This window comes from Amblyomma americanum, chromosome 3, assembly GCF_052857255.1.
Source record: "Amblyomma americanum isolate KBUSLIRL-KWMA chromosome 3, ASM5285725v1, whole genome shotgun sequence".
NCBI classification, from domain to species: Eukaryota; Metazoa; Arthropoda; class Arachnida; order Ixodida; family Ixodidae; genus Amblyomma; species Amblyomma americanum.
Genome location: NC_135499.1, coordinates 5,490,889 through 5,513,358, shown reverse-complemented (window position 1 = coordinate 5,513,358; position 22,470 = coordinate 5,490,889).

The following is a 22,470-nucleotide window of genomic DNA, read 5'->3' as shown; positions in this document are numbered from 1 at the left end:
GGGAGATAAAGACTGAAGGAGAGCAGCGTGGAAGAGGTGGAAAAAAAAACGAAGATAAAATGCAGCCATGAAATGGGTACTAAGGATGCAGTGGCGAGTATTGATGTAACCTATGGAATGATGGAGTGCATAGTCCGACGAATGGGCTGACGAAGTTCACTGCAAGAAGAATGCATGAAGGTAACCTGCAAGTGAATTTAGAGCTTATCGAGATGTCCAATGTCTTTTAAATATGTAAAAAGAAAGTTCATTGCAAGTCTCTGTTGCCTGAAGCAGGCTAAGGGGCCTAAAACTTTGTCCATTGTTAGAGGCACTGGGCAGAGCTTCTGCATGTAATGTTCATAGTACGCACGCTCGATAGCACACGCAGGGCTCTCAAGCAGGATATGTTCCACAGTTTCTATCGAAGCACAGTTCTCACAATGCGGACTGTTCATTTGTCCAAAACGGTATCGCAGGCCATTTGTATATGCAGCATTCAGACGAAGTCGGTGATAAAGTGTTTCGAGTTGTCGAGGAATTCTGGGTGAGAGTCGATCTAAGATGTGGGTCGATTGAGTGAAGAAATTGGTACTGATGTGTCGGCAAACTCCAAAGCCGATATGTTTCTTCGTGCGCAAAACTTTTAGCCATTTGGGACGCATCAGATTTCGTGAGAAAACTTCGAATGTATCTCTGATGTTGATGGCCCTTACGGGCCGCTTCATCTGCTTTTTCATTAGCCATAATGCCACAGTGAGCAGGTACCCACTGAAATGTTATGCAGTGGCCTGCGGCAATAGCTAAATGATGGATATACCCAATGTCCAGGGAAACTGGCTGGTGATTCGTTTTCTTCAGCAGGTTGGCCAGGATCTGCAGAGATGCTTTTGAATCGGTGAAGATAACCCAACGGCCGGCGGTTCGGCGCAGGATGTAAGAAACAGCTTCCTTAATGCCGTGAAGCTCAGCTGTTGTAGAGGAGGTCCTCCGCTGCAGCCGGTAAGAAAGGGCATGGCCTGTAAGATACAGGCATGCAACTGATATTTCTGATATTGCATCACTGAACGTACCGATCATGCGGTCCAGTGCACCAGCAATGGCATAATCCACTGCAGAGCAGCCTGCGCGGAGATACTTCTGATATTGCATCACTGAACGTACTGTTCATGTGGTCAAGTACACCAGCAATAGCCTTCTACATAGCAGAGCAGCCTGCGCGGAAGTTACTTCTGATATTGCATCACTGAACGTACTGATCATGCGGCCAAGTACACCAGCAACAGCCTTCTCCACTGGAGAGCAGCCTGAGCGGAAACTGTGATAATGCATCACTGAACGTACTGATCATGCGGTCAAGTACACCAGCAATGGCCTTCTCCACAGCAGAGCAGCCTGCGCGGAAATTACTTCTGATATTGAATCACTGAACGTACTGATCATGCGGTCAAGTACACCAGCAATGGCCTACTCCACTGCAGAGCAGCCTGCGCGGAAACTACTTCTGATATTGCATCACTGAACGCATACTGATTGGGCGGTCAAGTACACCAGCAACGGCCTTCTCCACAGCAGTGCAGGCTGCGCGGAAATTACTTCTGATATTGCATTCATGAACGTACTGATCATGCGGTCAAGTACACCAGCAATGGTCTTCTCCACAGCAGAGCAGCCTGCGCGGAAATTACTTCTGATATTGCATCACTGAACGTACTGATCATGCGGTCAAGTACACCAGCAATGGCCTTCTCCACTGCAGAGTAGCCTTCGCGGAAATTACCCCTGATATTGCATCACTGAACGTACTGATCATGCAGTCAAGTATACCAGCAATGGCCTTCTCCACAGCAGAGCAGCCTGCGCGGAAATTACTTAGATAATGCATAACTGGACGTACTGATCATGCGGTCAAGTAAACCAGCAATGGCGTTCTCCACCGCAGAGCAGCCTGCGCGGAAATTACTTCTGATATTGCATCACTGAACGTACTGATCATGCGGTCAATACATCATCAAAGGCCTTCTTCACACCAGAGCAGCCTACGCGGAAATGACTTCTGATATTGCATCACTGAACGTATACTGATCATGCGGTCAAGTACACCAGCAATGGCCTTCTCCACAGGACAGCAGCCTGCGGGGAATTTCTGATATTGCATCACTGAACGTACCGATCTTGCAGTCCAGTACACCAGCAATGGCATATTCCACTGCAGAGCAGCCTGCGCGGAATTACTTCTGATATTGCATCACTGAACGTACTGTTCATGTGGTCAAGTACACCAGCAATGGCCTTCTCCATAGCAGAGCAGCCTGCGCGGAAATTACTTCTGAGATTGCATCACAGAACGTACTGATCATGCGGCCAAGTACACCAGCAACAGCCTTCTCCACTGCAGAGCAGTCTGAGCGGAAATTGGGATAATGCATCACTGAACGTACTGATCATGCGGTCAAGTACACCAGCAATGGCCTTCTCCACAGCAGAGCAGCCTGCGCGGAAATTACTTCTGATATTGCATCACTGAACGTACTGATCATGCGGTCAAGTACACCAGCAATGGCCTACTCCACTGCAGAGCAGCCTGCGCGGAAATTACTTCTGATATTGCATCACTGAACGTATACTGATCATGCGGTCAAGTACACCAGCAATGGCCTTCTCCACAGGACAGCAGCCTGTGGGGAATTTCTGATACTGCATCACTGAATGTACCAACCATGCGGTCAAGTACACCAGCAATGGCCTTCTTCACAGCAGATCAGCCTGCGGTGATATTACTTGTGATAATGCATAACTGAACGTACCGATCATGCAGTCAAATACACCAGCAACAGCCTTTTCCACTGCAGAGCAGCCTGCGCGGAAATTGTGATAATGCATCGCTGAACGTACTGATCATGTGGTTTAACAAAACCAGTTGTTGGGCGAGTTGGTGCTGACGATGATCCATAACAGTGCGACATAAGGGACAAAGAAGAGGAGACACAACACACAGCGCTGACTCACAACTAAAACATTTATTGGCTGCCAGCCAGTATAAATACTGGCCTGGTGGCCGGGAAAAAATACAAGCACGCTTGACTTGCGTGATATCAAAACATCGCCAGTTCATCAGGCACGTGTCAACATGCAAGAGTCATCAGTGCAAAATATCCCCTACAGCAGGCACGAGTTTTCATCAACAATCAAGGTAACGGGTTCCCTTATCCGACAAGGCTAAAGAGGGAGTGCTGATACACTGATCTTAAGTCCTAGCTATCAGGTGGGCTTCTATTATTTCCCTAGTTAGCGAGTCGCGGTTCTTACCTTATACAGAGCATTCCTTGTAAAGGGGAAAACAAGTTTTTGAGTCGTCGCTGTCTTCCTCGTCATCGTCATCTTCGTTGTCTTTGCAGTTTCTGCAATGTTTTGCTACGTGGCCTGTGATAGCGGCACGAGAGACATTATATTGGTGCTCCTTTAATCTTTCGTTAGCACATCGGCCAGTTTGGCCGATGTAACATTTGCCACATGACAGAGGTAGAGAGTAGAGACCCCTTCCCGGCAAGGCACGAATTGTTTCGCGTGCCTTATCAAGCAGCTGCGTGGTTCCCTTCCTACTGAATTTACTTTTTCGACCATGCTAGACAGTCGCTTAGGCGCCGGGAAGACAACTTCGACACCAGCATGTTTCCCAATTCTTTTCAAGTTATGCGAGACTTGGTGCAGATACGGTACTACGGCAATCTTTCTTTTCTTTTCCTCCTGTCTCGCTTCACCTATCGTATCCAGTCCGACCTTTTTCTTCAGTTTTTCTGCAACAGAACCCAAAACGTCTGCATGGTAGCCAGCCTTTGACAGGCGGTTAAGATGGTTGCAGAAGCTGCGCTCCAACCTGTGCGCACAAGATTTCATTACAGCGTTGTAAAGCACAGAAAAAGCGTTCGCTCTCTTCACCAGCTTTGAATGAGCTGATGAAAAAGGCAAAATTGGCTTTGCACCACGGGGCTCAAAAGCCCAACAAACATGAGATGGAGTGAAATGAAGCGAAAGATCTAAAAACCTAAAAAAAATCATTCGATGGTACTTCGTGTGTTAAAATCAATGGACTAAGGCATTCTGAGAATACCGATAACACGTCATGCAATTGCTGCTCGAAATCGAGGTTGTCACAGTCTAAAAACACGAAGTAGTCGTCCACAAATCTAAAAACACGACAAACACGACCTGTCAAAACGCTCCTTCAACATTCTGTCGCGTGCAGCTAGAAACACATCGCTGAGAAAGGGTGCTAAACACGAACGAATACAAATTCCCTCTTTTTGAATAAAAACCTCGCCTTCCCATTCGGCAAACGTCGAGACAAGATAGAGTGAAAGCAATTCGAGGAAGCCGCCAGTGGAAATTCCGCACTCATTTTGAAACTCTATAGCACCATGTTGGTCAATGAGGTCACTTACAGATGACAGAATTTCTGCTTGAGGCAAGGTGTAATAAAGATCCTTTACATCGACTGAAAATCCACGGAGCTTCTTATTGTAGTTGCATTTCAAGAATTCAATCATATTGTCCCAGCGATTTATTCTAAAAGGATCATCAATCGACAAAACATTCAGTTTCTGCTGCAGGAATTTCGCTACGTGCTGCTGCCATGTTGCAATTTCGGAGACTATTACGCGGAACGGCCATTCAGGCTTATGGGTTTCGCAGTGAAGAACACTTCCAACAAGGATTTAGAGCTGCTGTTAATCTTACTTGACAGCGTATTTAATTTCACATTATTGACGAGTTTTCTTGCCCTGCTCTTGACCTTGGCAATTGACACATCATTGCGCTTTTCAAACACAGCAAGAACAGCGTCTGATGCTTTTGACGCATACACATCCATGTCCAGAACGACAAAACCTCCGTCCTTGTCAGCAAGTAGGAGGGAGAGTTAATTATCTTTCAGCCAGCTAATGGTCTTCTGTAGAGGTAGCTTCTTCCCCGACGACCTGTACCTTGTTAGCACGTCTACACCTTCCGATATGCATCGGTCCACCTCAGTTTTGTCGGCCTGCTTAGCCACCTGCCTCACCATGGCCAGAAGTTCAGGTCTCGATCTCTTTGGCTCCACTGCAAACTTGGGCCCCAGGCTCAGGACTTTCCTGACGTATCCAGGAAACGGGACGCTCTCAGTGGCGTAGATCTGTTGTGCAGTTGTACTCTTTTTCGGCAGCAGCGCACGAAGACCGGGAACCGTTTGCTGCCGAAGGAAATCTGTGGTGCGGTCGATACACCGTGATAGCTGATGCCATTGATTGCTTGAGGGGACCGGTCCCACGGAAAGCTGCATCCGAAGCTTGAGTTGCTCCCTGTACACTCTCACCCTTTGCTGCCATTCCGCTCTGAGCGACTTGCACAGTCTTCTTCCATGGCTGGCAGACGGCTGTACACCACCCAATAGAGCCAAGACTCCGGGCGGGAGGACTTTCTTGCGGATGCAAAAACCGAGCGTTCTTGCCGTGCACGACGCAGCCGCGATGACAGACACAAACTGAAGAGATTCAGTGTCACAAACAAAAGAGCCCTTTGTACGAGAAATGAAGTTTAACAAAACCAGTTGTTGGGCGAGTTGGTGCTGACGATGATCCATAACAGCGCGACAGACGGGACAAAGAAGAGGAGACACAGCACACAGCGCTGACTCACAACTAGAACGTTTATTGGCTGCCAGCCAGTATAAATACTGGCCTGGTGGCCGGGAAAAAATACAAGCACGCTTGACTTGCGTGATATCAAAACATGGCCAGTTCATCACGCACGTGTCAACATACAAGAGTCATCAGTGCAAAATATCACCCCTACAGCAGGCACGAGTTTTCATTCACAATCAAGGTAGTGGGTTTCCATATCCGACAAGGCTACAGAGGGAGTGCTGATACACTGATCTGAAGTCCTAGCTATCAGGTGGGCTCCTATTATTTCCCTAGTTAGCGAGTCGCGGTTCTTACCTTATACAGAGCATTCCTTGTAAAGGGGAAAACAAGTTTTTGAGTCGTCGTTGTCTTCCTCGTCATCGTCATCTTCGTTGTCTTTGCAGTTTCTGCAATGTTTTGCAACGTGGCCTGTGATAGCGGCACGAGAGACATTATATTGGTGCTCCTTTAATCTTTCGTTAACACATCGGCCAGTTTGGCTGATGTAACATTTGCCACATGACAGAGGTGGAGAGTAGATGACCCCTTCCCGGCAAGGCACGAGTTGTTTCGCGTGCCTTATCAAGCAGCTGCGTGGTTCCCTTCCTACTGAATTTACTTTTTTGACCATGCTAGACAGTCTGAGAGCGTCCCGTTTCCTGGATACATCAGGAAAGTCCTGAGCCTGGGGCCCAAGTTTGCAGTGGAGCCAAAGAGATCGAGACCTGAACTTCTGGCCATGGTGAGGCAGGTGGCTAAGCAGGCCGACAAAACTGAGGTGGACCGATGCATATCGGAAGGTGTAGACGTGCTAACAAGGTACAGGTCGTCGGAGAAGAAGCTACCTCTACAGAAGACCATTAGCTGGCTGAAAGATAATTAACTCTCTCTCCTACTTGCTGACAAGGACGGAGGTTTTGTCGTTCTGGACAGGGATGTGTATGTGTCAAAAGCATCAGAAGCTGTTCTTGCTGTGTTTGAAAAGCGCAATGATGTGTCAATTGCCAAGGTCAAGAGCAGGGCAAAAAAACTCGTCAATAATTTAAAATTAAATGCGCTGTCAGGTAAGATCAACAGCACCTCTAAATCCTTGTTGGAAGTGTTCTTCACAGCGAAAACCCATAAGCCTGAATGGCCGTTCCGCGTAATAGTCTCCGAAATTGCAACATGGCAGCAGCATGTAGCGAAATTCCTGCAGCAGAAAATGAATGTTTTGTCGATTTATGATCCTTTTAGAATAAATCGCTGGGACGATATGATTGAATTCTTGAAATGCAACTACAATAAGAAGTTCCGTGGATTTTCAGTCGATGTAAAGGATCTTTATTACACCTTGCCTCAAGCAGAACTTCTGTCACCTGTAAGTGACCTCATTGACCAACATGGTGCTATACCGTTTCTAAATGAGTGCGGAATTTCCACTGGCGGCTTCCTCGAATTGCTTTCACTCTATCTTGTCTCGACGTTTGCCGAATGGGAAGGCGAGGTTTTTATTCAAAAAGAGGGAATTTGTATTGGTTCGTGTTTAGCACCCTTTCTCAGCGATGTGTTTCTAGCTGCACGCGACAGAATGTTGAAGGAGCGTTTTGACAGGTCCAGTGTTTGTCGTATTTTTAGATTTGTGGACGACTACTTCGTGTTTTTAGATTGTGACAACCTCGATTTCGAGCAGCAATTGCATGACGTGTTATCGGTATTCTCAGAATGCCTTAATCGATTGATTTTAACACACGAAGTACCATCGAATGATTTTATTAGGTTTTTAGATCTTTCGCTTCATTTCACTCCATCTCATGTTTGTTGGGCTTTCGAGCCCCGTGGTGCAAAGCCAATCTTGCCTTTTTCATCAGCTCATTCAAAGCTGGTGAAGAGAGCGATCGCTTTTTCTGTGCTTTACAACGCTGTAATGAAATCTTGTGCGCACAGGTTGGAGCGCAGCTTCTGCAACCAACTTAACCGCCTGTCAAAGGCTGGCTACCATGCAGACGTTTTGGGTTTGGTTGCAGAAAAACTGAAGAAAAAGGTCGGACTGGATAAGATAGGTGAAGCGAGACAGGAGGAAAAGAAAAGAAAGATTGCCGTAGTACCGTATCTGCACCAAGTCTCGCATAACTTGAAAAGAATTGGGAAACATGCTGGTGTCGAAGTTGTCTTCCCGGCGCCTAAGCGACTGTCTAGCATGGTCAAAAAAGTAAATTCAGTAGGAAGGGAACCACGCAGCTGCTTGATAAGGCACGCGAAACAATTCGTGCCTTGCCGGGAAGGGGTTATCTACTCTCTACCTCTGTCATGTGGCAAATGTTACATCGGCCAATCTGGCCGATGTGTTAACGAAAGATTAAAGGAGCACCAATATAATGTCTCGCGTGTCGCTATCACAGGCCACGTAGCAAAACATTGCAGAAACTGCAAAGACAACGAAGATGACGATGACGAGGAAGACAACGACGACTCAAAAACTTGTTTTCCCCTTTACAAGGAATGTTCTGTATTAGGTGAGAATCGCGACTCGCTAACTAGGGAAATATAGAAGCCCACCTGATAGCTAGGACTTCAGATCAGTGTATCAGCACTCCCTCTGTAGACTTGTCGGATAAGGAAACCCGCTACCTTGATTGTGAATGAAAACTCGTGCCTGCTGTAGGGGTGATATTTTGCACTGATGACTCTTGTATGTTGACACGTGCGTGATGAACTGGCGATGTTTTGATATCACGCAAGTCCAGCGTGCTTGTATTTTTTCCCGGCCACCAGGCCAGTATTTATACTGGCTGGCAGCCAATAAACGTTTTAGTTGTGAGTCAGCGCTGTGTGCTGTGTCTCCTCTTCTTTGTCCCGTCTGGCGCGCTGTTATGGATCATTGATGATCATGTGGTCATGTACACCAGCAATGGCCTTCTCCACTGCAGAGCAGCCTGCGCGGATATTACTTGTGATAATGCATAACTGAACGTACTGATCATGCGGTCAAGTAAACCAGCAATGGCGTTCTCCACCGCAGAGCAGCCTGCGCGGAAATTACTTTTGATATTGCATCACTGAACGTCCTGATCATGCGGTCAAGTACATCAGCAAAGGCCTTCTTCACAGCAGAGCAGCCAGCGCGGAAATCACTTAGATAATGCATCACTGAACGTACTCATCATGCGGTCAAGTACACCAGCAATGGCGTTCTCCACCGCAGAGCAGCCTGCGCGGAAATTACTTCTGATATTGCATCACTGAACGTACTGATCATGCGGTCAAGTATACCAGCAATGGCCTTCTCCACAGCAGAGCAGCCTGCGCGGAAATTACTTAGATAATGCATCACTGAACGTATTGATCATGCGGTCAAGTACATCAGCAAAGGTCGTCTTCACAGCAGACCAGCCTGCGCGGAAATTACTTCTGATATTGCATCACTGAACGTATACTGATCATGCGGTCAAGTACACCAGCAATGGCCTTCTCCACAGGACAGCAGCCTGCGGGGAATTTCTGATATTGCATCACTGACTGTACCGACCATGTGGTCCAGTACACCAGCAATGGCATATTCCACTGCAGAGCAGCCTGCGCGAAAATACTTCTGATATTGCATCACTGAACGTACTGTTCATGCGGTCAAGTACACCAGCAACGGCCTTCTTCACAGCAGAGCAGCCTGCGCGGAATTTAATTCTGAAATTGCATCACTGAACGTATACTGATCATGCGGTCAAGTTCACCAGAAATGGCCTTCTCCACAGCACAGCAGCCTGCGGGAAAATATTTATGATATTGCATAACTGAACGTACTGATTATGCGGTCAAGTACACCAGCAATGGCCTTCTCCAGTGCAGAGCAGCCTGCGGTGATAGTACTTGTGATAATGCATAACTGAACGTACCGATCATGCAGTCAAATACACCAGCAACAGCCTTTTCCACTGCAAAGCAGCCTGCGCGGAAATTGTGATAATGCATCACTGAATGTACTGATCATGTGGTCATGTACACCAGCAATGGCCTTCTCCACTGCAGAGCAGCCTGCGCAGATATTACTTGTGATAATGCATAACTGAACGTACAGATCATGCAGTCAAGTAAACCAGCAATGGCGTTCTCCACCGCAGAGCAGCCTGCGCGGATATTACTTGTGATAATGCATAACTGAACGTACTGATCATGCGGTCAAGTAAACCAGCAATGGCGTTCTCCACCGCAGAGCAGCCTGCGCGGAAATTACTTCTGAAATTGCATCACTGAACGTACTGATCATGCGGTCAAGTACATCAGCAAAGGCCTTCTTCACAGCAGAGCAGCCTACGTGGAAATTACTTCTGATATTGCATCACTGAACGTATACTGATCATGCGGTCCAGTACACCAGCAATGGCATATCCCACTGCAGAGCAGCCTGAGCGGAAATTGTGATAATGCATCACTGAACGTACTGATCATGCGGTCAAGTAAACCAGCAATGGCGTTCTCCACCGCAGAGCAGCCTGCGCGGAAATTACTTCTGAAATTGCATCACTGAACGTACTGATCATGCGGTCAAGTACACCTGCAATGGCCTTCTCCACTGCAGAGGAGCCTGCGTGGAAATTACTTCTGATATTGCATCACTGAACGCACACTGATCGTGCGGTCAAGTACAACAGCAACGACCTTCCCAACAGAAGTGCAGCCTGCGTGGAAATTACTTCTGATATTGCTTCACTGAGCGTACTGATCATGCGGTCAAGTACACCAGGAATAGCCTTCTCCACAGCAGAGCAGCCTACGCGTAAATTACTTCTGATATTGCATCACTGAACGTACTGATCATGCGGTCAAGTACACCAGCAATGGCCTACTGCACTGCAGAGCAGCCTGCGCGGAAATTACTTCTGATATTGCATCACTGAACGCATACTGATCGGGCGGTCAAGTACACCAGCATTGGCCTTCACCACAGCAGTGCAGGCTGCGCGGAAATTACTTCTGATATTGCATCCATGAACGTACTGATCATGCGGTCAAGTACACCAGCAATGGCCTTCTCCACTGCAGAGCAGCCTGCGCGGAAATTACCCCTGATATTGCATCACTGAACGTACTGATCATGCGGTCAAGTATACCAGCAATGGCCTTCTCCACAGCAGAGCAGCCTGCGCGGAAATTACTTCTGATATTGCATCACTGAACGTACTGATCATGCGGTCAAGTGCGCCAGCAAAGGCCGTCTTCACAGCAGAGCAGCCTGCGCGGAAATTACTTCTGATATTGCATCACTGAACGTATACTGATCATGCGGTCAAGTACACCAGCAATGGCCTTCTCCACAGGACAGCAGCCTGCGGGGAATTTCTGATATTGCATCACTGAATGTACCGATCATGCGGTCCAGTACACCAGCAATGGCATATTCCACTGCAGAGCAGCCTGCGCGGAAATACTTCTGATATTGCATCACTGAACGTACTGTTCATGCGGTCAAGTACACCAGCAATGGCCTTCTTCACAGTAGAGCAGCCTGCGCGGAATTTAATTCTGAAATTGCATCACTGACCGTATACTGATCATGCGGTCAAGTTCACCAGCAATGGCCTTCTCCACTGCACAGCAGCCTGCGGGAAAATATGATATTGCATAACTGAACGTACTGATTATGCGGTCAAGTACACCAGCAATGGCCTTCTCCACTGCAGAGCAGCCTGCGGTGATATTACTTGTGATAATGCATAACTAAACGTACCGATCATGCAGTCAAATACACCAGCAACAGCCTTTTCTATTGCAGAGCAGCCTGCGCGGAAATTGTGATAATGCATCACTGAACGTACTGATCATGTGGTCATGTACACCAGCAATGGCCTTCTCCACTGCAGAGCAGCCTGCGCAGATATTACTTGTGATAATGCATAACTGAACGTACTGATCATGCGGTCAAGTAAACCAGCAATGGCGTTCTCCACCGCAGAGCAGCCTGCGCGGAAATTACTTCTGATATTGCCTCACTGAACGTATTGATCATGCGGTCAATACATCAGCAAAGGCCTTCTTCACAGCAGAGCAGCCTGCGCGGAAATTACTTCTGATATTGCATCACTGAACGTATACTGATCATGCGGTCAAGTAAACCAGCAATGGCGTTCTCCACCGCAGAGCAGCCTGCGCGGAAATTCTGAAATTGCATCACTGAACGTACTGATCATGCGGTCAAGTACATCAGCAATGGCATATTCCACTGCAGAGCAGCCTGCGCGGAATTACTTCTGATATTGCATCACTGAACGTACTGTTCATGTGGTCAAGTACACCAGCAATGGCCTTCTCCATAGCAGAGCAGCCTACGCGGAAATTACTTCTGATATTGCATCACTAAACGTATACTGATCATGCGGTCCAGTACACCAGCAATGGCATATTCCACTGCAGAGCAGCCTGAGCGGAAATTGTGATAATGCATCACTGAACGTACTGATCATGCGGTCAAGTAAACCAGCAATGGCGTTCTCTACCGCAGAGCAGCCTGCGCGGAAATTACTTCTGAAATTGCATCACTGAACGTACTGATCATGCGGTCAAGTACACCTGCAATGGCCTTCTCCACTGCAGAGCAGCCTGCGTGGAAATTACTTCTGATATTGCATCACTGAACGCATACTGATCGTGCGGTCAAGTACAACAGCAACGGCCTTCCCAACAGAAGTGCAGCCTGCGTGGAAATTGCTTCTGATATTGCTTCACTGAGCGTACTGATCTTGCGGTCAAGTACACCAGCAATGGCCTTCTCCACAGCAGAGCAGCCTGCGCGGAAATTACTTCTGATATTGCATCACTGAACGTACTGATCATGCGGTCAAGTACACCAGCAATGGCCTACTCCACTGCAGAGCAGCTTGCGCGGAAATTACTTCTGATATTGCATCACTGAACGCATACTGATCGGGCGGTCAAGTACACCAGCAACGGCCTTCTCCACAGCAGTGCAGGCTGCGCGGAAATTACTTCTGATATTGCATCCATGAACGTACTGATCATGCGGTCAAGTACACCAGCAATGTTCTTCTCCACAGCAGAGCAGCCTGCGCGGAAATTACTTAGATAATGCATCACTGAACGTACTCATCATGCGGTCAAGTACACAAGCAATGGCGTTCTACACTGCAAGCAGCCTGCGCGAAAAATACTTCTGATATTGCATCACTGAACGTACTGATCATGTGGTCAAGTGCACCAGCAATGGCCTTCTCCACTGCAGAACAGCCTGCGTGGATATTACTTGTGATAATGCATAACTGAACATACTGATCATGCGGTCAAATACACCAGCAATGGCGTTCTCCACCGCAGAGCAGGCTGCGCGGAAATTACTTCTGATATTGCTTCACTGAACGTACTGATCATGCGGTCAAGTACACCAGCAATGGCTTTCAATAGAGTAGAGTAGCCTGCGCGGAAATTACTTAGATAATGCATCACTGAACGTACTCATCATGCGGTCAAGTACACCAGCAATAGCCTTCTACACTGCAAGCAGCCTGCGCGGAAATTACTTCTGATATTGCATCACTGAACGTACTGATCATGCGGTCAAGTGCACCAGCAATGGCCTTCTCTACTGCAGAACAGCCTGCGTGGATATTACTTGTGATAATGCATAACTGAACATACAGATCATGCGGTCAAATACACCACCAATGGCGTTCTCCACCGCAGAGCAGGCTGCGCGGAAATTACTTCTGATATTGCTTCACTGAACGTACTGATCATGCGGTCAAGTACACCAGCAATGGCTTTCTCTAGAGTAGAGTAGCCGGCGCGAAAGTTACTACTCATTTTGCATCATTGCACGTACTGCTCATGCGGTCAAGTACACCTACATAGCTCTTCTCCACTGCAGAGCAGCCTGCACAGAAATTACCTCTGCTATTGCATCACTGAACGTACCGGTCATGCAGTCAAGTATACGAGCAACAGCCTTCCCCACTGCAGAGCAGGCTGCGCGGAAATTACTTGTGATATTGCATCACTGAACGTACCGATCATACGGTCAAGTACACCAGCAATGGCATTCTCCACGGCAGGGCTGCCTTCGCGGAAATTACTTCTGATATAACATTACCGAACGTACCGATCATGCACTCAAGTATACGAGCAACAGCCTTCTCCCCAACAGAGCAGACTGCGTGGAAATTACTTGTGATAATGCATCACTGAACGTACCGATCATACGGCCAAGTACACTAGCAATGTCATTCTCCACTGCAGAGCAGCCTGCGCGGAAAAACTTGTGATATTGCATCACTAATGCAATGAAGTGAAGTAGCAGTCACTGACCATAGTCGAAAAAAGAAAGACGTTTCGAAACCCGTACGGGTTTCTTGTTCACAGTGAGCAGGACAAGAGCGGTGGCGAATTTATATCCGGAGAATGTGACGTAAAGATCGGGCGTAGATGCCTGGCATGGGGCCAGCGTTCTTGTTTAATGTTGCTTGTGATGTTTGGATGAATAGCGATTCCAGCAGAAGGCGCGTCGTCAGGTTTCTTTCTTTAGATAAGATGGAGGCATTGCCCCAGTCAATCTGGTGGCCAGTGTCGTGTGCATGACCCGCCAGCGCATTTGTGGCATGCTTTTTGTTTTTTACATCACGTTGGTGGTCCTTTATGCGTCTTGAGAACTTCCCTGTCTCACCGATGTAGGCATGATTGCAGTTCAGGCATGGTATTTTGTAGACGACTCCTGGAAACTGCTCATTTGGTAGCCGGTCTTTCACATTCATTAGCTGATTCCGCAGCTTGCTGACAGGCATGTGGGCCACGCGTAAGTCGTATTTTGAGAACACACGAGACAACGCTTCGCTGATACCAGGCATGTATGGAATGCCTGCTCGTGTTCGATACGTCCTACAATCAGTGGTAGCTGGATGTGCAGCTCGTTCTTGTAGCTTTGATATGAAGCGGCTCGGATAACCGTTGGCTAAACGTACCGATCATGCGGTCAAGTACACAGCAATGCATTCTCCACTGCAAAGCAGCCTGCGCGGAAATTACTTGTGATATTGCATCACTGAACGTACCGATCATACGGTCAAGTACACTAGCTATGGCATTCTCCACTACAGAGCAGCCGTCGCGGAATTTACTTGTGATATTGCATCACTGAACGTACCGATCATACGGTCAAGTACACCAGCAATGGCATTCTCCACTGCAGAGCAGCCTCCGCGGAAATTACTTGTGATATTGCATCACTGAACGTACTGATCATGCTGTCAAGTACACCAGCAATGGCCTACTCCACTGCAGAGCAGCCTGCGCGGAAATTACTTCTGATATTGCATCACTGAACGCATACTGATTGGGCGGTCAAGTACACCAGCAACGGCCTTCTCCACAGCAGTGCAGGGTGCGCGGAAATTACTTCTGATATTGCATCACTGAACGTACTGATCATGCGGTCAAGTATCCAGATGTGGTCTTCTCCACAGCAGAGCAGCCTGCGCGGAAAAACTTCTGATATTGCATCACTGAACGTACTGATCATGCGGTCAAGTACACCAGCAACGGCCGTCTCCACAGCGTGCAGCCTGCGCGGATATTACTAGTGATAATGCATCACTGAATGTACTGATCATGCGGTCAAGTACACCAGCAATGGCCTTCTTCACAGCAGAGCAGCCGGCGCGGAAATTACTTCTCATATTGCATCACTGAACGTATACTGATCATGCGTCATGTACACCAGCAATGGCCTTCTTTACAGCAGAGCAGCCTGCGTGGAAATTACTTCTGATATTGCATCACTGAACGTATACTGATCATGCGGTCATGTACACCAGCAATGGCCTTCTCCACAGCAGAGCAGGCTGCGCGGAAATTACTTCTGATATTGCATCACTGAACGTACTGATCATGCGGTCAAGTACACCAGCATTGGCATTCTTCACTGCAGAGCAGCCCGCGCGGAAACTACTTGTGATAATTCATCACTGAACGTACTGATCATGCGGTCAAGTACACTAGTGATGGCCTTCTCCACAGCAGAGCAGCCTGCGCGGAAATTACTTCTAATATTGCATCACTGAACGTACTCTTCATGCGGTCAAGTACACCAGCAATGGCCTTCTCCACAGCAGAGTAGCCTGCGCGGACATTACTTGTGATAATGTATCACTGAACGTACTTATCATGCTGTCAAGTACACCAGCAATGACCTTTTTCACAGCAGAGCAGCCTGCGCGGAAATTACTTCTGATATTGCATCACTGAACGTATACTGATCATGCGGTCAAGTACACCAGCAGTGGCCTTCTTCACAGCAGAGCAGCCTCCGCGGAAATTACTTCTGATTTTTTTGAAGAAACCATGTTGCGCATAAAAAGACAACCACAGGAAAGGCCAAAGGTACAGAAAGAGCGCAAACTATCAACTGGGTTTATTTGTGCGAAAGTGCCATATATATGCAAAATCACATCAAAATAACAAGGAGGTTGAGAGAGGGGGTATATCCAAGCAACTCCTGATCAACAACAGGTGCGCAGAAAATACTTTTCCTTATTGTAAAGTTTGACGGAAGTGTTACTAATACATTTATCACCTTTATCTTTTATGTGATAGGCCTCCAAAAGCTCACGCGCTGTTTTGTTGTTACTTTTGCCTAGTATTTTAATCTGCTTAAGCAAAGGCTCGCATCCACTGCAATCAAAGCAATGAGCAGGCAAGTTAGCTCTTTCCTTATTCCGAATGGATCGGGCATGTTCCCCTGCGCGTTCATTCACGCAACGGCCTGTTTGGCCCACGTAGGCACATCCACACTTGAGTGGGATTTCATACACCACACCAGTGGCACATTTAACGAACGTCTCAGCATGTTTGATGCCGCATCCACTGCCTCTAGTTCCTTGGGTGCCGGTTCTCGGGCACAAGGCTGCGAGTTTCCGTGGGGCAGAAAAAACGACAGAGACGCCATACCTCTTGGCCACTTTTTTTACATTGTGCGCCACTTTGTGTATGTATGGCATCACCACGATCTTCTTTTTTGGCGGCGGCACATCCACACTACCTCGATTTCTTCTTTTTATCTTCCTAAGAAGATTCTCGGCCACAGCTGATATGACATCGCAGGGGAAGCCGGCTGAAAGCAACCTTTATATTCGATTATTGAAACTAATATGCATTGCATGCGGGCATGACTTGGTGATGGCAGATTCCAGGCACGTGCTTGCAATCGCTCTTTTGACTACCTTAGAATGCGCAGAATCAAACGGTAGTAGCTCTTTCTTTGCTCGTGGGGCATAGTGCCAACAGGCGTGTTGTGAGCCGAAATTCAGGTTGATATCTAAAAACTGCAACGACCCACTAGAAGGAAGTTCATGCGTGAAGGTCAGACCTCGCCCATACTGCGCACCTGTTGTTGATCAGGAGTTGCTTGGATATACCCCCTCTCTCAACCTCCTTGTTATTTTGATGTGATTTTGCATATATATGGCACTTTCGCACAAATAAACCCAGTTGATAGTTTGCGCTCTTTCTGTACCTTTGGCCTTTCCTGTGGTTGTCTTTTTATGCGCAACATGGTTTCTTCAAAAGCAATGTACCAACTTGCCCAACAAGAAGTTCTTCTAAATTACTTCTGATATTGCATCAATGAACGTACTGATCATGCGGTCAAGTACACCAGGAGTGGCCTTCTTCACAGCAGAGCAGCCTGCGCGGAAATTACTTCTGATATTGCATCACTAAACGTAAACTGATAATGCGGTCAAGTACACGAGCAATGGCCTTCTCCACAGGACAGCAGCCTGCGGGGAATTTCTGATATTGCATCACTGAACGTACCGATCATGCGGTCCAGTACACCAGCAATGTCATATTCCACTGCAGAGCAGTCTGCGCGGAAATACTTCTGATATTGCATCACTGAACGTACTGTTCATGCGGTCAAGTACACCAGCAATGGCCTTCTTCACAGCAGTGCAGACTGCGCGGAATTTAATTCTGAAATTGCATCACTGAACGTATACTGATCATGCGGTAAAGTTCACCAGCAATGGCCTTCCCCACAGCACAGCAGCCTGCGCTGAAATTATTTATGATATTGCATAACTGAACGTACTGATTATGCGGTCAAGTACACCAGCAATGGCCTTCTCCACTGCAGATCAGCCTGCGGGGATATTACTTGTGATAATGCATAACTGAACGTGCCGATCATGCAGTCAAATACACCAGCAACAGGCTTTTCCACTGCAGAGCAGCCTGCGCGGAAATTGTGATAATGCATCACTGAACGTACTGATCATGTGGTCATGTACACCAGCAATGGCCTTCTCCACTGCAGAGCAGCCTGCGCGGATATTGCTTGTGATAATGCATAACTCGACGTACTGATCATGCGGTCAAGTAAACCAGCAATGGCGTTCTCAGCCTGCGAGGAAATGACTTCTGATATTGCATCACTGAACGTACTGATCATGCGGTCAAGTACATCAGCAAAGGGCTTCTTCACAGCAGAGCAGCATACGCGGAAATTACTTCTGATATTGCATCACTGAACATATACTGATCATGCGGTCCAGTACACCAGCAATGGCATATTCCACTGCAGAGCAGCCTGCGCGGAAATACTTCTGATATTGCATCACTGAACGTACTGTTCATGTGGTCAAGTACACCAGCAATGGCCTTCTCCATAGCAGAGCAGCCTGCGCGGAAATTACTTCTGATATTGCATCACTGAACGTACTGATCATGCGGCCAGGTACACCAGCAACAGCCTTCTCCACTGCAGAGCAGCCTGAGCGGAAATTGTGATAATGCATCACTGAACGTACTGATCATGCGGTCAAGTACACCAGCAATGGCCTTCTGCACAGCAGAGCAGCCTGCGCGGAAATTACTTCTGATATTGCATCACTGAACGTACTGATCATGCGGTCAAGTACATCAGCAAAGGCCTTCTTCACAGCAGAGCAGCATACGCGGAAATTACTTCTGATATTGCATCCATGAACGTACTGATCATGCGGTCAAGTACACCAGCAATGTTCTTCTCCACAGCAGAGCAGCCTGCGCGGAAATTACTTGAATAATGCATCACTGAACGTACTCATCATGCGGTCAAGTACACCAGCAATGGCCTTCTACACTGCAAGCAGCCTGCGCGGAAATTACTTCTGATATTGCATCACTGAACGTACTGATCATGTGGTCAAGTGCACCAGCAATGGCCTTCTCCACTGCAGAACAGCCTGCGTGGATATTACTTGTGATAATGCATAACTGAACGTACTGATCATGCGATCAAATACACCAGCAATGGCGTTCTCCACCGCAGAGCAGGCTGCGCGGAAATTACTTCTGATATTGCTTCACTGAACGTACTGATCATGCGGTCAAGTACACCAGCAATGGCTTTCTCTAGAGTAGAGTAGCCTGCGCGGAAATTACTTAGATAATGCATCACTGAACGTACTCATCATGCGGTCAAGTACACCAGCAATGGCCTTCTACACTGCAAGCAGCCTGCGCGGAAATTACTTCTGATATTGCATCACTGAACGTACTGATCATGCGGTCAAGTGCACCAGCAATGGCCTTCTCCACTGCAGAACAGCCTGCGTGGATATTACTTGTGATAATGCATAACTGAACATACTGATCATGCGGTCAAATACACCAGCAATGGCGTTCTCCACCGCAGAGCAGGCTGCGCGGAAATTACTTCTGATATTGCTTCACTGAACGTACTGATCATGCGGTCAAGTACACCAGCAATGGCTTTCTCTAGAGTAGAGTAGTCGGCGCGAAAGTTACTTCTCATTTTGCATCATTGCACGTACTGATCATGCGGTCAAGTACACCTACATAGCTCTTCTCCACTGCAGAGCAGCCTGCACAGAAATTACCTCTGCTATTGCATCACTGAACGTACCGGTCATGCAGTCAAGTATACGAGCAACAGCCTTCCCCACTGCAGAGCAGGCTGCGCGAAAATTACTTGTGATATTGCATCACTGAACGTACCGATCATACGGTCAAGTACACCAGCAATGGCATTCTCCACGGCAGGGCAGCCTTCGCGGAAATTACTTCTGATATAACATCACCGAACGTACCGATCATGCACTCAAGTATACGAGCAACAGCCTTCTCCCCAACAGAGCAGACTGCGTGGAAATTACTTGTGATAATTGATCACTGAACGTACCGATCATACGGCCAAGTACACTAGCAATGTCATTCTCCACTGCAGAGCAGCCTGCGCGGAAATTACTTGTGATATTGCATCACTAAACGTACCGATCATGCGGTCAAGTACACAGCAATGCATTCTCCACTGCAAAGCAGCCTGCGCGGAAATTACTTGTGATATTGCATCACTGAACGTACCGATCATACGGTCAAGTACACTAGCTATGGCATTCTCCACTGCAGAGCAGCCGTCGCGGAATTTACTTGTGATATTGCATCACTGAACGTACCGATCATACGGTCAAGTACACCAGCAATGGCATTCTCCACTGCAGAGCAGCCTCCGCGGAAATTACTTGTGATATTGCATCACTGAACGTACTGATCATGCTGTCAAGTACACCAGCAATGGCCTACTCCACTGCAGAGCAGCCTGCGCGGAAATTACTTCTGATATTGCATCACTGAACGCATACTGATTGGGCGGTCAAGTACACCAGCAACGGCCTTCTCCACAGCAGTGCAGGGTGCGCGGAAATTACTTCTGATATTGCATCACTGAACGTACTGATCATGCGGTCAAGTATCCAGATGTGGTCTTCTCCACAGCAGAGCAGCCTGCGCGGAAAAACTTCTGATATTGCATCACTGAACGTACTGATCATGCGGTCAAGTACACCAGCAACGGCCTTCTCCACAGCGTGCAGCCTGCGCGGATATTACTTGTGATAATGCATCACTGAATGTACTGATCATGCGGTCAAGTACACCAGCAATGGCCTTCTTCACAGCAGAGCAGCCGGCGCGGAAATTACTTCTCATATTGCATCACTGAACGTATACTGATCATGCGTCATGTACACCAGCAATGGCCTTCTTTACAGCAGAGCAGCCTGCGTGGCAATTACTTCTGATATTGCATCACTGAACGTATACTGATCATGCGGTCATGTACACCAGCAATGGCCTTCTCCACAGCAGAGCAGGCTGCGCGGAAATTACTTCTGATATTGCATCACTGAACGTACTGATCATGCGGTCAAGTACACCAGCATTGGCATTCTTCACTGCAGAGCAGCCCGCGCGGAAACTACTTGTGATAATTCATCACTGAACGTACTGATCATGCGGTCAAGTACACTAGTGATGGCCTTCTCCACAGCAGAGCAGCCTGCGCGGAAATTACTTCTAATATTGCATCACTGAACGTACTCTTCATGCGGTCAAGTACACCAGCAATGGCCTTCTCCACAGCCGAGTAGCCTGCGCGGACATTACTTGTGATAATGTATCACTGAACGTACTTATCATGCGGTCAAGTACACCAGCAATGACCTTTTTCACAGCAGAGCAGCCTGCGCGGAAATTACTTCTGATATTGCATCACTGAACGTATACTGATCATGCGGTCAAGTACACCAGCAGTGGCCTTCTTCACAGCAGAGCAGCCTCCGCGGAAATTACTTCTGATTTTTTTGAAGAAACCATGTTGCGCATAAAAAGACAACCACAGGAAAGGCCAAAGGTACAGAAAGAGCGCAAACTATCAACTGGGTTTATTTGTGCGAAAGTGCCATATATATGCAAAATCACATCAAAATAACAAGGAGGTTGAGAGAGGGGGTATATCCAAGCAACTCCTGATCAACAACAGGTGCGCAGAAAATACTTTTCCTTATTGTAAAGTTTGACGGAAGCGTTACTAATACATTTATCACCTTTATCTTTTATGTGATAGGCCTCCAAAAGCTCACGCGCTGTTTTGTTGTTACTTTTGCCTAGTATTTTAATCTGCTTAAGCAAAGGCTCGCATCCACTGCAATCAAAGCAATGAGCAGGCAAGTTAGCTCTTTCCTTATTCCGAATGGATCGGGCATGTTCCCCTGCGCGTTCATTCACGCAACGGCCTGTTTGGCCCACGTAGGCACATCCACACTTGAGTGGGATTTCATACACCACACCAGTGGCACATTTAACGAACGTCTCAGCATGTTTGATGCCGCATCCACTGCCTCTAGTTCCTTGGGTGCCGGTTCTCGGGCACAAGGCTGCGAGTTTCCGTGGGGCAGAAAAAACGACAGAGACGCCATACCTCTTGGCCACTTTTTTTACATTGTGCGCCACTTTGTGTATGTATGGCATCACCACGATCTTCTTTTTTGGCGGCGGCACATCCACACTACCTCGATTTCTTCTTTTTATCTTCCTAAGAAGATTCTCGGCCACAGCTGATATGACATCGCAGGGGAAGCCGGCTGAAAGCAACCTTTATATTCGATTATTGAAACTAATATGCATTGCATGCGGGCATGACTTGGTGATGGCAGATTCCAGGCACGTGCTTGCAATCGCTTTTTTGACTACCTTAGAATGCGCAGAATCAAACGGTAGTAGCTCTTTCTTTGCTCGTGGGGCATAGTGCCAACAGGCGTGTTGTGAGCCGAAATTCAGGTTGATATCTAAAAACTGCAACGACCCACTAGAAGGAAGTTCATGCGTGAAGGTCAGACCTCGCCCATACTGCGCACCTGTTGTTGATCAGGAGTTGCTTGGATATACCCCCTCTCTCAACCTCCTTGTTATTTTGATGTGATTTTGCATATATATGGCACTTTCGCACAAATAAACCCAGTTGATAGTTTGCGCTCTTTCTGTACCTTTGGCCTTTCCTGTGGTTGTCTTT